Raw genomic sequence first — 13,741 nt, 5'->3', positions numbered from 1 at the left:
TTTCAGAATTACACAGAATTGTTCTGTAAACTTTGATCTTACTATTGAAAACTTTTTTGTTAAACGTCAAACATACTATAGCAAAGTTTACAGAATTAAAAATATATGTAAACTTCGACTATAATAATGTGTCTAACAAATCAGGGAAGATTTCGACAGACGACATCCAAAAAATGACAGAAAGTACGATATGCTGTGAATTATAATGACACAACAGTCACTCGGATCTTCCCGTTGTACATACCTATTTAAAATAATATGGAAGTTAATAGTTAAGCTTTTTTGACATAGTATATACTATCTATTTGTTAAATAATAAATAACAATTAGAGATATCGTTATAGAAAATTAGTTGGTGTAGAAAATACGGTAGAATATATAAAATTTTCTACCTACCCAACCCTATTCAGCAAATGTGTCAATATTTTCTGTGATAATTGCTGTATTTATATCGATTAGTAAATACTCTTTTAGCATTACCTAATTAAAAGAACAACGAAAATATAGTTTGTTAAAAAAATATTTTCAAATTATATACCGGGTGCGTCTCAAAAGTGGCTCACCCCTATAACTTTTTTATTTTTTTAGATAAAAAAAGGAGATTTGGTATGTTAGTATATGACTTAAATTAGGATTGATTGACGTATTCAATTGTTTTCTGTCGCTTCCTGTTTCACCGGAAATGACTACAACTTTTGATTTTTAAATGGCACCCTCCGTATTTTTTTACTTTATTCGATAGAAAATAACATTCTGAACAGAATGACATATCATATGTCAACTTTTGTCATTTTTGCTCTCGTTTTTGCTTAAAACAAAATTGAATTTTAAATTTCAATCTAGACTGCTATGGCTGTGTTAAAAACACTAATTCTTAATCAAGGAGCCTTGGAAAAATAGATTTGATCGTCTAATTTTATTCGTGTCTTGTTAAAAGATACCCAAATCGTATTTTTAATCATATTTCAATTTTTTCAAATAGAACGAGGATGGCTCATTAGCATATTTGGAAAAAGCATTTTTTTACGAATAATTTGGTACCACACACTTGGTATTTCGAGTCAAATTGTCGTTATGAATCGCATGTTGCAGTTTCAAATAAACGATATTTGATATGTCATTCTATTCAGAGTGTCATTTTCTATCGAATAAAGCAACAAAACATCGAGGGTACCATTTAAAAATCAAAAGTTGTAGTCATTTCCGGTGAAACAGGAAATGACAGAAAACAATTGAATGCGTCAATCAATCCTAATTTATGTCATATACTATCATACCAAATCTCGTTTTTTTTAATATTATTTAGTTATTTAGTTATATATATTATATATTAGTTATTATCTGAAAAAATAAAAAAGTTATAGGGGTGAGCCATTTTTGAGACGCACCCGGTATAATTAAATCCGACCTTCTTTTTATTCATATATCATCCTATTTTTATTAAAAACAAATGACCGATTTGACGTTATTCCGCCATGAAGGGAAAAGTTGTACGAGAAGAACCATATTAATAAATCTGCAGAAAAAAGAAACGAATCGACACAATCTCTGCGTTTGATGTGAAATTAATTTGCTTGGATTAATCTTGAATTCATACTTCGATAATCAATTAACAGTTTATATTTTTACGCTTGCTTTAACGGCTGAAACCGTTTTATCTTCCCGCTTTTTCTTGTGGTTTACCATTCTTTTTTCATCTCAGTTCTTTTTCATATTTCTGTCTGTTTTTTCTGGTATTATTGTGGGAACTTTCTAGTTTAGTTCAACGACTCTTAGATATAATTTTCACAACTTTATTTACCTCCTAGAAAAAAATTGTCGTTTGGCATAATATTTCATCACTTGAAAGCACTTCTTAGTATATGTCAAGCTCGTGTGTTAAATTAACATAAAAATTAATGTTTAACAATTTTTTTAGATAATAAAAATTATGCAGCTTACAATACCGAAAAGAACATTTCATAATCTTTCAAACGTACCTATCTGGTGAATATATTTAATAGTTTTAAATGCTAATATAGAGTGATTAAAAAAGTTTAACTAAAAATATGCTCTATTTATCGTACATTATATAGGGTAGTAGACTCATCCTGTATGAAAAGAGTTTAATCCTTTATTGAAGTGAAACTTCTTTACGCGCGATGGGACTGATGGAAGTAAAAATTCAAAGTCGTGACACACAAGCTAGCGAGACGAAAAGTGGTAAGGACAGCTTACGGCTTCGAAATACGTAATGACGCGACGTGTGTTTATCAAAAATATTGAAATTTTGAGACAAATTTTGTGAAATTGAATCAAATTATTTATTATTTTACGCGTACAAAACTATTTGTTACACGTAAAAAAACTATTTTTTTGTCCTAAAAAACTATTTTTTGCTCGTAAAAAACTATTTTTTACTTATATTTTTTTAATTTATTACTTTTTCAACATTTCAAACTACACTTTTTTAAACATTTCCTTCAAACCCTTCAATTTAATAGCTGTTTCACTTCAAATATGTGCAAAGTTGTTCATCATTTTTCTTTCATTTTAAATCTTTTGCTCATATTTCCGCTTTTTTTTGTGGTATTAGTTTTGGGAACTTTCTAATCTAGTTTATAACTCCACCAGTTGAGATGTATTTTTCACGATTTTCCTCCCAGTAGAGTTTATTTCTTAGTTCATACGAAAAGCACTTGTTTATTTGTGACACTCACCCGTGTTTATCTTAGGTTGATATACAGTGCGATTCTTAGAATATTAGTTTGGAATATATTCCGTAAATCAAAGATATTGCATACGCTCGGACACATCGATTAGTATTTTAAATTCCGTTTTTTTTTAATTTATGAAAATTTTATACAGTGCCTTCCAAAAGTTTCAAATTTGAGATATACAGGGTGTCATAAATAACTGCAAATATTTTTAGGCGTAATATATTTTGGCCCCAGAAGCACGATTATAAGGTTTTTTCGCGAATTTGTTTTTTAAATTCTGAATTTTCTGGAAAAAAATGATTTTTTTTGTTTCTAGTTAAAAACATAATTTCTTGATAATATGGCAACATAGGTAGTAAATTAAATTTACAAGAAAAAAAACAGAAAAGATCCGGTGACTCAAAATTTAAGCCAAAAATAGTTAGTTAAATAACAAGTAAAATAACTCGTCTATAGTCTGTGAAACGAATAACTTTGAATTTGACAGTTCCCGCGGGCTTTTCTAGTGTTAATTTTATTAGGTTAGCAACTTGCGGCCATGCTGACTCAATGCCGTCTCTAATAGAACAGCCTCCGAGCGAGATTTATGACGTCACGCTAGTTAGATACTACGGATTAATAAATATGTTGTAGAATACATGGAAAACATAATAATTCCTCGTATTTTTGGTTTGTATTTTAAAAATGATATAGTTTACATGAAATATACATAATATACAGTTAATAAATACAATATATACCTATTTATAGTAATAAATAACTTTCGCAAATAAACCAAATAAACTATGAACCATACAAATGCAGCAAATGTTTTACAATATACAAATAATGAATAGGTACATAAGGTAATGGGTAAAATGTAAAATATATTTTATATTTTGGGGTTTGAAAATCGATCTAATTTAACAAACAACATTCAATATCTACTACTTACTATGGCTGAAATCGTATTCCATGGTCAATGTAGATAATTTTAATGTTATGAATAATAATTTAAAAAAAATTCGTGGTCATCTTTTGACAAGTTTATATTGTTTTATTAAGTGCAGTAAACATTATGTGGTGTGAATATTTTATATGTAATTTTTTGGATTATATTCGACACTATTTTTTTCATATGACACAACACTGATGAAGGCTATGATGTTAGCCGAAACGTTTTTTTTTAACCAAAAAAAAAATAATGAAAAAACAAATGAAAACTTAATCAGCGTCTTCGAGCAACGGCTCTTTTAGCTTGGTTCTTTTAGTTCCTTGTCTATTTCTTCTCCCTAGCTCTTGCGTGGTCTACCCCTGGTTTCAAGTTGAGGTTCTGTTTTGGAAACCTCTTCTCTGACATTCTTTGTACGTGACCATACCATATTAGTTGTTTCGTTCTTATTTCATCATCTATTGTTCGATTGACCCCTATAATTTCGCCCCTAATGGCTTTATCCAGAGTGTTATCCCTTGAAATTTTGACTCCCAAGTTTTTATAATTTCTGCAGCTGTTAATATTTTGACCGTTTTCAAAGGCGACGTTTTTGGAGTCCGCCGACACACATATATTCCGTCGTATCTAAATTCACTTCCAATCCCCATTTGCTGTATTCTTCGGTTAACTTTCTGGTTATATATTCGAGATAGATGGTGTTATCGTTTATCGGTATACCCATATGGCTACATTTCCGTTTCCATTGTAGCAGCGTCTTTTCTAAAAAAAATTGAAGAACTTTGGGGATAGACAGCAACCTTGCTTTAATCTTTTATTTGGCATGAAGCCACTGGCCACTGGAGACTGAGTTTTTAATTTTTATTTTTATATGGGAGTTTTTATATATTTCTTTGACGGCTTTAATTATTGTAGCATTGATGTTTGTTGTCTCCAGTACCTCCCGCAGTTTAGCAATCGGGACGCTATTAAGGCCTCAAACGCACTGACGACCAGGTCGCAGCGACCAGCATTTGATTTAATGTTATTAGGAAACGCAGCTGCGACCAGTAATAACATTGAATCAAATGCTGGTCGCTGCGACCTGGTCGTCACTGCGTTTAAGCCCTAAGTAAAATTTGAGATATCCTTAATGCTTTTTATTATTTTTCAAAATATGCATATTTTTTAAATGTTCATTCTACGACAGACAGTTCAAACAGCGCTCAAAAACCAGATATGTAGATTATGCAGTTTTTAATACCAAAAAATCTACTAGGTTAATAGACAATTTAAATTTGAAGGATCCTTAATTACATTAAAAATATATTTAATTTTCATAAATGTACAAAAAAGGTTCTACTCTACATATTGTAGTTTTCTAGAAACGTCTAATTCAAACTCAGTCAAAGACATCCTATATGTATATAAATAAGAAATAAGTGGTTTGTTTAGATGTTATTACGCATCAAATTGTCGTCGCATATTCACGCAGTGTTAATGATACCAAGGTCGATAAAAACCGTTTTAAAGTGTCGCTAGCGGAACGTAAAGTATACTGTGTCACTAGAGCAACTTTAAAAAACATGAATCAATTGAATATCAAATTAATTAATTAATAATAAAATTATACAACTTTTTTATAAACAGAGATGTTGAATTCGGGTAGCCAGACGTCGCACAATGGTTCAGAATTTGAAAAAGCTGCTCATTGCATATTTTATTGGTTAAATTGGGAATTTTTGAAGATAGTATGCAAATTTATGAATATTTACTATAATTTATTATAAAAGTAGGTATCAAAAAGCTATTTTAGCCTATACTTAACTAATTTTTATTTATACAGTGTCCGAAATTGATTGATATATTGCGATCTCGAAAACTGCTAGAGGTAAAAAAATGGTTAAATAGGAAAAGTTTTCAGACAAGTCTGTTTGTAATTTATGTTTGTGTTTCTATTTCTATCACTTTTTTATTTTGAGATATTTTGAAAAACCTCAAAAGAGGCATTTTTGAAAACACCCTGTTATTTCATTATTTATGAAAATCTGTCAAAACTTTCTTAAAACAACCTTTTACGTAGAAAATATCTGTGTAATCAGACTTATGGCAAAACAACGAAAAGTAAGATTTTTAATAAATTTGGCAACTTGAAATACATGAAATATTATAAAACCCTTTGGAAAAAATAAAGAACTATACAACGTTTATTTTACATTTTACAAAAAGGGATTTAATAGTAATAAATAAATAAACAATCATGTTCTCAAGAAAATTCATAGTAATTAAGTGCGAAATAAATTATTATGAAGTTATATTTTCAAAATTACAATATTGAAAAATTATATTGTATCCTCGTATTCATGAGTTTCATTAGACTTTCGTTTTTTGGGAAACGGATAACTCAACAAATTGTTTTTTTGCGGATGGACCAGACTCTTCAATATCCATGAACTCTACTTCCTCTTCAATAATCGGCTGACTTAGCCAGACATTATTTCTTGCTAAAAATTTATCCCAACAATAATTGCTGCTTCGCCATCTGTGTGCCCAACCACTTAAAAATGATTTGATCTTACCTAGCTCTGCCGAACCACTCTTTCGTTCCTTTAAAAAAACACAAATGTTATTTGCTATATCGATTTTGTTTCTATTTTGAAATCCATTTTTAGAAACTTGGCGCAAACGGTTTGGCGTGTGATTACACCTGAAAGTCAAAAAGTAACCTAGAAGTGGAACAAAGGGAATAGTAGGTATTTAACACAGAATATTTACAGTTTCATAATAGTTTTGGAACAGTTACTAAATAAAATACTTGACTTTATTACTTTAAGTAATTATTACTGCGCAAGGGGGGTGCAGGGGGGTGCGAAATTTGGACGGTAAAAACCTATTAGTGAACAGAATATTTCTGTGAAAAAATTAACGTGGGTCTTCGCAAACCTCTAAAGTTTTATGAATTTAAATTTAAAATTTGAAAAAATTATAACATGTTCTTTTATTCAATATATTATTGCCGGTAACATATGTATTGCAAAGGATAAAATATAAAAATGAACACGTATGTCTTCCATACTGGTATATTCTACATAGAAAAATATTTTGTTTCCAATGCGGTACTATCGAGTGAATCCACTTCTCAACACTGTACTTCACACATCTTTAAAAATAGGTCACAAAACAAGATAAGCAAAACGCTATAAATATGTTTTTATGCATTATTGGTCAAAACCATTTTAAGTGAAGGTAGATTAAGGTCTGGTATCAATAATAAATCTGTTAAATATACTAAAATTGCAACTTTCGCATCTATGAGCAGCTTTTTCAAAATCTGAACCATTGTGCATCGGGCATTTCCAGGAGAATCCCTGATTTAGAAGGGAAAAATCCCCCTATTTTACTACAAAACATTTTACTTTTGCAGACGCGCGTTTTGCTAACCATGTTAGCATCATCAGCAGATAATTAAAACTCATAGGTAAAAATATAGTCTAGTCAAACTGTTGTTTTTTTGGGGCTGAATAATTGCAAGAAATGTACTACACTATCAAACCCGGTATCAAATTTAAAGTGGTTGGCACTGGAACGAAACCATTTAATGTGGTTTTCCACTCCCACTCGTCTGGATTTATTTTTTGCTTATTATATGTGGTTTTGTTGGATAACGCCTTCTAGCACTTGAAAGAAAACTCTTAGTGAATGTTATCGTGCAATATAGCAATGTTATGTGTTATTTTTATAAGACGAAGATATGTATTGTATGTACCTTAAATCGTTCAGTGCAGTGTCATTTCTATATAGTTGTTTACTATAATAGATCCATTATAAATAAGTTTTCATCTTCAGCAATATCGTTTAGTTTGCTCGGGGATCTTTAAAAACATTAATAACGGATTTCAAGTGATTATATTTATGTAAAACTTTAATAAATTTGAATCCCCGAGGAATGAAGTCATCCGATTAGTCTCAACACTACCTAGCATATAAAATGGCCTATCCAGTTCTTTACTTTGTTTTGCTGTTCTCAATGTTACACTCATCACCACTACTTCTAATTTGTGTCTAGCAGTGTTTTGGGACAGCTGCAAATGGAACAGAATCTCATGATGAAATGTATCTGTTCAAAACAAGCTCCAAACAAAACCTATTCTCAAAATAACATATTCTGTTCCAAAGCATCACCACTGCTCAGAAAGGCTACTTTAACCCAAACAACAATTCCCAAAAAAAATTGTTTATAAATCGATGAATTTCGTAAAGCGGAACAGCGATACGAAATGGTGTGAATGACTCGTGATTTTTTTTAAATTCGTCCTATAGAAAGGAGCTTGCCTCAGCGCGTTCGTAGTTATTACTTCATTGAAAAGTCGTTGCGTAAAGGGAAAGCTCACCGATGAGTACTAGTAGTACAACTATCCGCAGTAACCGCTACATATATTATCCATCGAAAGTTAAATGTAATTAAATCCGAGTGATGTAAAGTGCGTTCCGATAATATTCCCATTACAAAGTACCTTTTTTAATTATTTAATTAAAATCTTTCACCGTTGCAGTCGATTTTAACGCGTTAATGTCGTTAATTTTTCTCCGTTTGACGTCGCGCGCGCGAAAATAATGGAACGCCAATTATAAATAAAATAACTTTCGAATAAACGGTGATACTCGGTCAATTTATTTTTAGATTGTGCAGTGAATGAGATTTTGATTGCTCTAGGCTGATCGATTAAACAATTTTTTAAGTAACGATTTAGAAGATCCGTTAATCACTTATAAACATCATTATAATATTCGGCAAATTATTGAGATGAATACTGATAAACAGTGATGGGTAAACACCCGGTATACTAAAATTTAGGAAAATATCACAGGGTATATTGAATTTGGGTAAATAGCCGGTTGTATACCAGGTGTTGCATCGTCGAACGGGACATAGGAAATCCCATGTAAATTTTAATGGGGTCATTTATTGGCTTCCCTAATTATTTTAGAGAACAATTCTATTTAGGTTTATTGAAGAGCACTAAAACCCACATTCAAAAGAATAACTTTAGAAATTTTTGATTAGCTCGTTTACGAATTATCGCCGATTTCTTTTTAAATATTTCTCCTTTCTTATGGCCCTGTATTTACTTATGCGCACCAGTCAAGGTAAAAGATAACTGTCAAATGAAGTTGTTATTTCAGAAATTTGCCTATTTAGTGCTTTACAAGTGCTTTATTATTATTGAAAACTCATTCCTACATCGGAAATCTTAAAGATGTATTTATAAATACAAATTAATATAAATTAAAGTAAAATAAAGTAATCAATTAGAAGGTTAATTATAGTATTATTACAATATTCAATAACTTATTAATTTAGGTACCTACTATTAAATTGTTACAACTTTAGGATTTAAGAAGATGTTCAAATATTCCTCCATCGACTGCTAGACAATAACCCAGGCGTTCGTAAAATTCTCTTCTTACATTCGCTAGTTGGTAAACTGAAATTCTATTGCATTCGGCAGAAATAGCATTTTTTAACTCGTCTAGATTTGGGTATTTTTTATCCTTGTATATCCTGTTTTTTAAATGGCCGTAGAGAAAGAAATCATTTGGCGAAATATCAGGAGACCTTGCTGGCCAATTCACTGTATGATTTAGGCCAATAACTTTTCCGTTAAAATTATTGTCTAAATATTCCAGAACAGCGGGTACTATGTGCCGGGCAGCCATCCATTTGGTACCAAACTTCCTGATTTTCCCTAGCGGCATCATGTAAAGCAGGTAAAAATTGATTTTCGAGTAGTTCCAAATAATATTCTGCATTTAAATTTCGCGTAAGAAATAATGGCCCGATAATATTGTGTCCGAATATCCCTGCCCAAACATTTACTTTCTGTGGATATTGCGTCCTTGTTTCGACAAACCTGTAAACCTGTGTTGGTTTTCTTTGTTCCAATATCGATAATTTTGAACATTGGGTTCATTAAGGTAAACGTGCATTCGTTAGTGAAACATGTTTTTTAAAAATTCCCTATCCGTGTTTGCTCTTTCCATCATATCAAAACAAAACGCCTGTCGCCGTATTTCGTCCCTATCTCGTAGCTCTTGGTGTTTTTCATATTTGAAGGAATAGTATTTATGTCGTTTCAAAATTCGAAACGCTGTAGTGTGATCTATTCCTATTTCATCCTCAAGTTTCCTTGTGCTTATCTTTCTATCGTTCTCTTCCACGCACAACAAAACTTCCATGTCGGTATCATTTCTTGCATCTTCTCTTTGTTCCTGCCTTGCTTCACATCTGCAGTTATTTATTAGGGTACCTTTGGTCTCAAATCTCTGGATATTCCTTGCGATTGTAGATTTTCCAGGTATCAGTCTATTCGGATTATTCAAAACGCTCTTCTATGGTAATATAATTTCGTTTTCATTCTTTTATAGATTGTTGTTGATAGAATTTAAATTTGATTGACGTCATATTTTTTGCTGTTTTAAAATGTTAAAGAAGAATATTAAAATTTGGAAAAGTATAAACGGGATTAACCATTTTAGAACAAGCAAATTTTTTATGAAGAATACATTTTTCTCAAAACGCCAATAATAAAAAAGTTTTTCCTCTTGTAAAGACAATTCGGGGACATACTGTATAATAAAAAAATTAACTTTAACGAGACAAGCTGAATATATTTCATTTTAGATCGGATCGTACGCACGTCTAGTTTATTTTACATATATTTCCATTTTGTGTCTTTAATTTGCAAGGGACCTGTTAATGAAGTAGGTATTTATATTTATTTATAAAGTATCACAAGGAAATGCTGTTTTTACTACTCAATTAACAGTTCTTATTCTAATTTAGATGAAACGAGATTCAGACCTGCATTAAAATAAAAGTACAGAACACCTGTGTTTCCGTTTCATTGAATCCATAATAGACGATCTGGTCAAGGTATCGTATTTTTAGAATAGCAGAAAAAAAACGCAAAGTAAACAAGGTGAATTTTTCATTTCATAACGTAATAAATTTAGATTTTTCGATATTTGCTGGGGGTGCGGTTTTTATTTGATTTTAAAATTTCGTAATTTTTCTGTTTGTATTAGTCAATATACATTAAACTTTTTATTTTTACTTTTGCGAAGTATAGGAACCGGTTTCATGCTATATTTCCATCAAATCATCTTATGAAATCACTTCTGTAATTTATTCAGTTTTATATATAGCCTTTGACTAACGGCTGTTTGACTGGTGTAATTTTTTAATTACATATACCGGGTGCGTCTCAAAAGTGGCTCACCCCCTATAACTTTTTTATTTTTTCAGATAAAATAACGAGACTTGGTGGACGGGTTGATTGACGTATTCAATTATTTTGGTCACTTCCTGTTTCACCGGAAATGACTACAACTTGATTCTTAAATGGCACCCTCGGTATTTCTTTACTTTATTCGATAGAAAATAGTACTCTGAATAGAATGACATATAATATGTCATATGTCAACTTTTGACATTCTCTCTTAATAAAAAATTGCATTTTAAATTTCAATCTAGAGTGCCATGGCTATGTTAAAAACATTAATTCTTATTCAAGGAGCCTTGGAAAAATAAATTGGATCGTCTAATGTTTTAGTGTCTTGTCCTGGGCAGTTAGAAAATGCTCAAATCGCATTTTTAATCATATCTCAATTTTTTCAAATGGAACAAGTTTATTCATTAGCATATTTGGAAAAAGCATTTTTTTACGAAAAATTTGATCCCACACACTTGCTATTTTGAGTCAAATCTTCTTTACGAACCGCAAGTTATAATTTCAAATAAACCATATGCGAAAATGTCAAAAGTTGATATAGTCTGTCCAACGAGGAGATCCTTGACAGTGATAGATGTGTCTGTCATTTTAATTTCAAAGTAGTTTATTTTATTTTACAAAGAAATAAGTTGGTACAACTGGAACGCATAGCAGGAACTTAATATATGTATTTAAAATTTGACTGACAAGTAACTTCAAAATATTGTGAAAAAACTGTATAAAACTGAAAAAATGTAATCGAGTTATTTTATTTAATAAAAAACGGTATGTGTTAATACAAAACAAACAAAAACAAGACACCACATACCAAAAAATATAAAAAAGAAGTATTTCTTACTTTCAAGCTTTATGAAACTTCCCGCATTTATGATTATATTTATCAATATAACTTATGTACAAATACAAATTTGTAATATTCCGCAGGAATAAATAAAACAACATAAATAAAACAAACTATTTTATTAATAATAAAACCAAATTTTATACCTCACAGGTTGATTAATTAACTTTAATCTTAATTTTTTTAAACCAGTACCTTTTGACATTATTTTTCTGCAGTTCTAAAATCCATTATTTACCTATCGAGTGATGTCGATATTTTACAGCTACTCCAGTTTTTAGTATGGGTTTAGAGTATGGTCCTTCTACCATATTCGAGATGCACTTATCTACGACGAGATGGTATACGAACTTTATTGATAGTAACTTTATTGGTGTATCTGTATAAGACTTTCTGCCTGGGCAGCGAGTATTAACCATAAACTGTGCTCTGGCTTCTACAGTTAATTTTCACACGATTGTTCCTCCACTTGACTTCAAAAGACACAAAACATACGTAATAACACGAATCAAAATGCATCATCTTCCAAAACGCAGGGTATTTGACAAAAGTTGTCACAAAATTATAACCTATAATTTGGCAAGACTTTGACAAACGTCAAAAATCTAAAGGCGCGTTCATACGCATCGGGGTCCGTTTGTCGTTCATCGTTCCGTCAAACCAATAAAATTGAAATACGATCTGTCATTTTTGAAATAAACCAATAAAACTGATTAAAAGCAACAAGTGACGACGCATGCCGAATTTATATTTAAACCCATCCATAGTTAACTTAAAAATTATTAGAAACTTTTTTTAGTAAAATAAATAGATTGGTATGGGACGTCATCTGCTTTTCTTCTGTCATCGTCTGTCGAAATCTTACCTGAGAAAAAAAACAAAGTATATATGATATATCATTCTATTCAGAGTGCTATTTTCTATGGAATAAAGTAAAAAAATACCGGGGGTGCCATTTAAAAATCAAAAGTTTTTTCAATTTCCGGTGAAACAGGAAATGACGACAATGGTATATGAAATATATCCAGTGTTTAATAATTTATATCAATAAAAACCAGTCTTTAAAATATTGAAAAATACAGTATTGTTGCTAATGAACCTTCTTTCACGATGTCTTAGCAATAAACATGCAGTATCGGCATGGTCAACAATTATTTGTAATAGGAACACGATTCTGGCACAATATATTGTGTTAACATGAGGAAACCTTGTTTTCATAAGACGCTCTCATCATATTAATGATTCTTCTCATTTATATTCATTCTGTCACGGTTGTTTTTAGATCGTTATTCCACAAATAACGGGTTAACCCTGCGCATAATATATTTTTATTATTTATTTAGTCGTCATGGAAACGTGACTGTGCACTTGGGCAAATGCACTGTTCTAGTAATTTTAAAGAACATTAATTCACAACTATTTTTATATTAAGACGAACCAGAAAAATTTACAGACTTCTAGCAGGTAGTTTCAGGCTTATCGCTTCATCATCAGGTTAATAAGAGTTCTATAGAATATATTACTGTAACATTCTCACTTAGTTATAATTTTTTATATTTGAGGAATATTACAGAAACCATTGAGGAATATTACACAAACAAAGAGCAAAACTATTTTAGTTAAAATCGTTTTTGTCTGTTATAAAAACATTATACATATTTCGAAGAGAACGTGTACATTGAAATTAAAGGAACAAACTTCCACGCTAATTGATACCACTAATTTATTCTACTAATTGCTAGGTTCTAAATGAAGCTTGAAGCTTACCAATTGAAAATAACTACCACTAATTTTGCCGTTCTGAATGCTTACATTGAAATTAGAGAAACAAACTTCTAAGCTATTTGAAACCACTAATTTATTTCACTAATTGCGAGGTTCTGAATGAAGCTTGAAGCTTACTAATTGAAAATTACTACCACTAATTTTGACGTTCTAAATGCTTACATTGAAATTAGAGGAACAAACTTCTAAGCTACTTGAAACCACTAATTTATTT

The 13,741-nt window shown here is 30.8% G+C and overlaps 2 protein-coding genes across 2 annotated transcripts in view; one reads left to right on the top strand and one right to left on the bottom strand.

Moving 5' to 3' along the window:
* LOC115887498 (1-phosphatidylinositol 3-phosphate 5-kinase) overlaps positions 1 to 13,741 on the bottom strand; it is a 112,281-nt gene that overhangs the window by 65,731 nt on the left and 32,809 nt on the right. The window lies entirely within an intron of this gene.
* The window catches only part of LOC115887499 (FK506-binding protein 15-like), a 64,722-nt gene that overhangs the window by 41,761 nt on the left and 9,220 nt on the right, over positions 1 to 13,741 (top strand). The gene's annotated exons all lie outside the window — the stretch shown is intronic.

Source organism: Sitophilus oryzae, unplaced genomic scaffold (assembly GCF_002938485.1).
Source record: "Sitophilus oryzae breed Bouriz unplaced genomic scaffold, Soryzae_2.0 scaffold_576_pilon_pilon, whole genome shotgun sequence".
Lineage (NCBI taxonomy): Eukaryota > Metazoa > Arthropoda > Insecta > Coleoptera > Curculionidae > Sitophilus > Sitophilus oryzae.
Note: the sequence above shows the minus strand (reverse complement) of the source record. Positions and strands in the feature narration are given on the sequence as shown.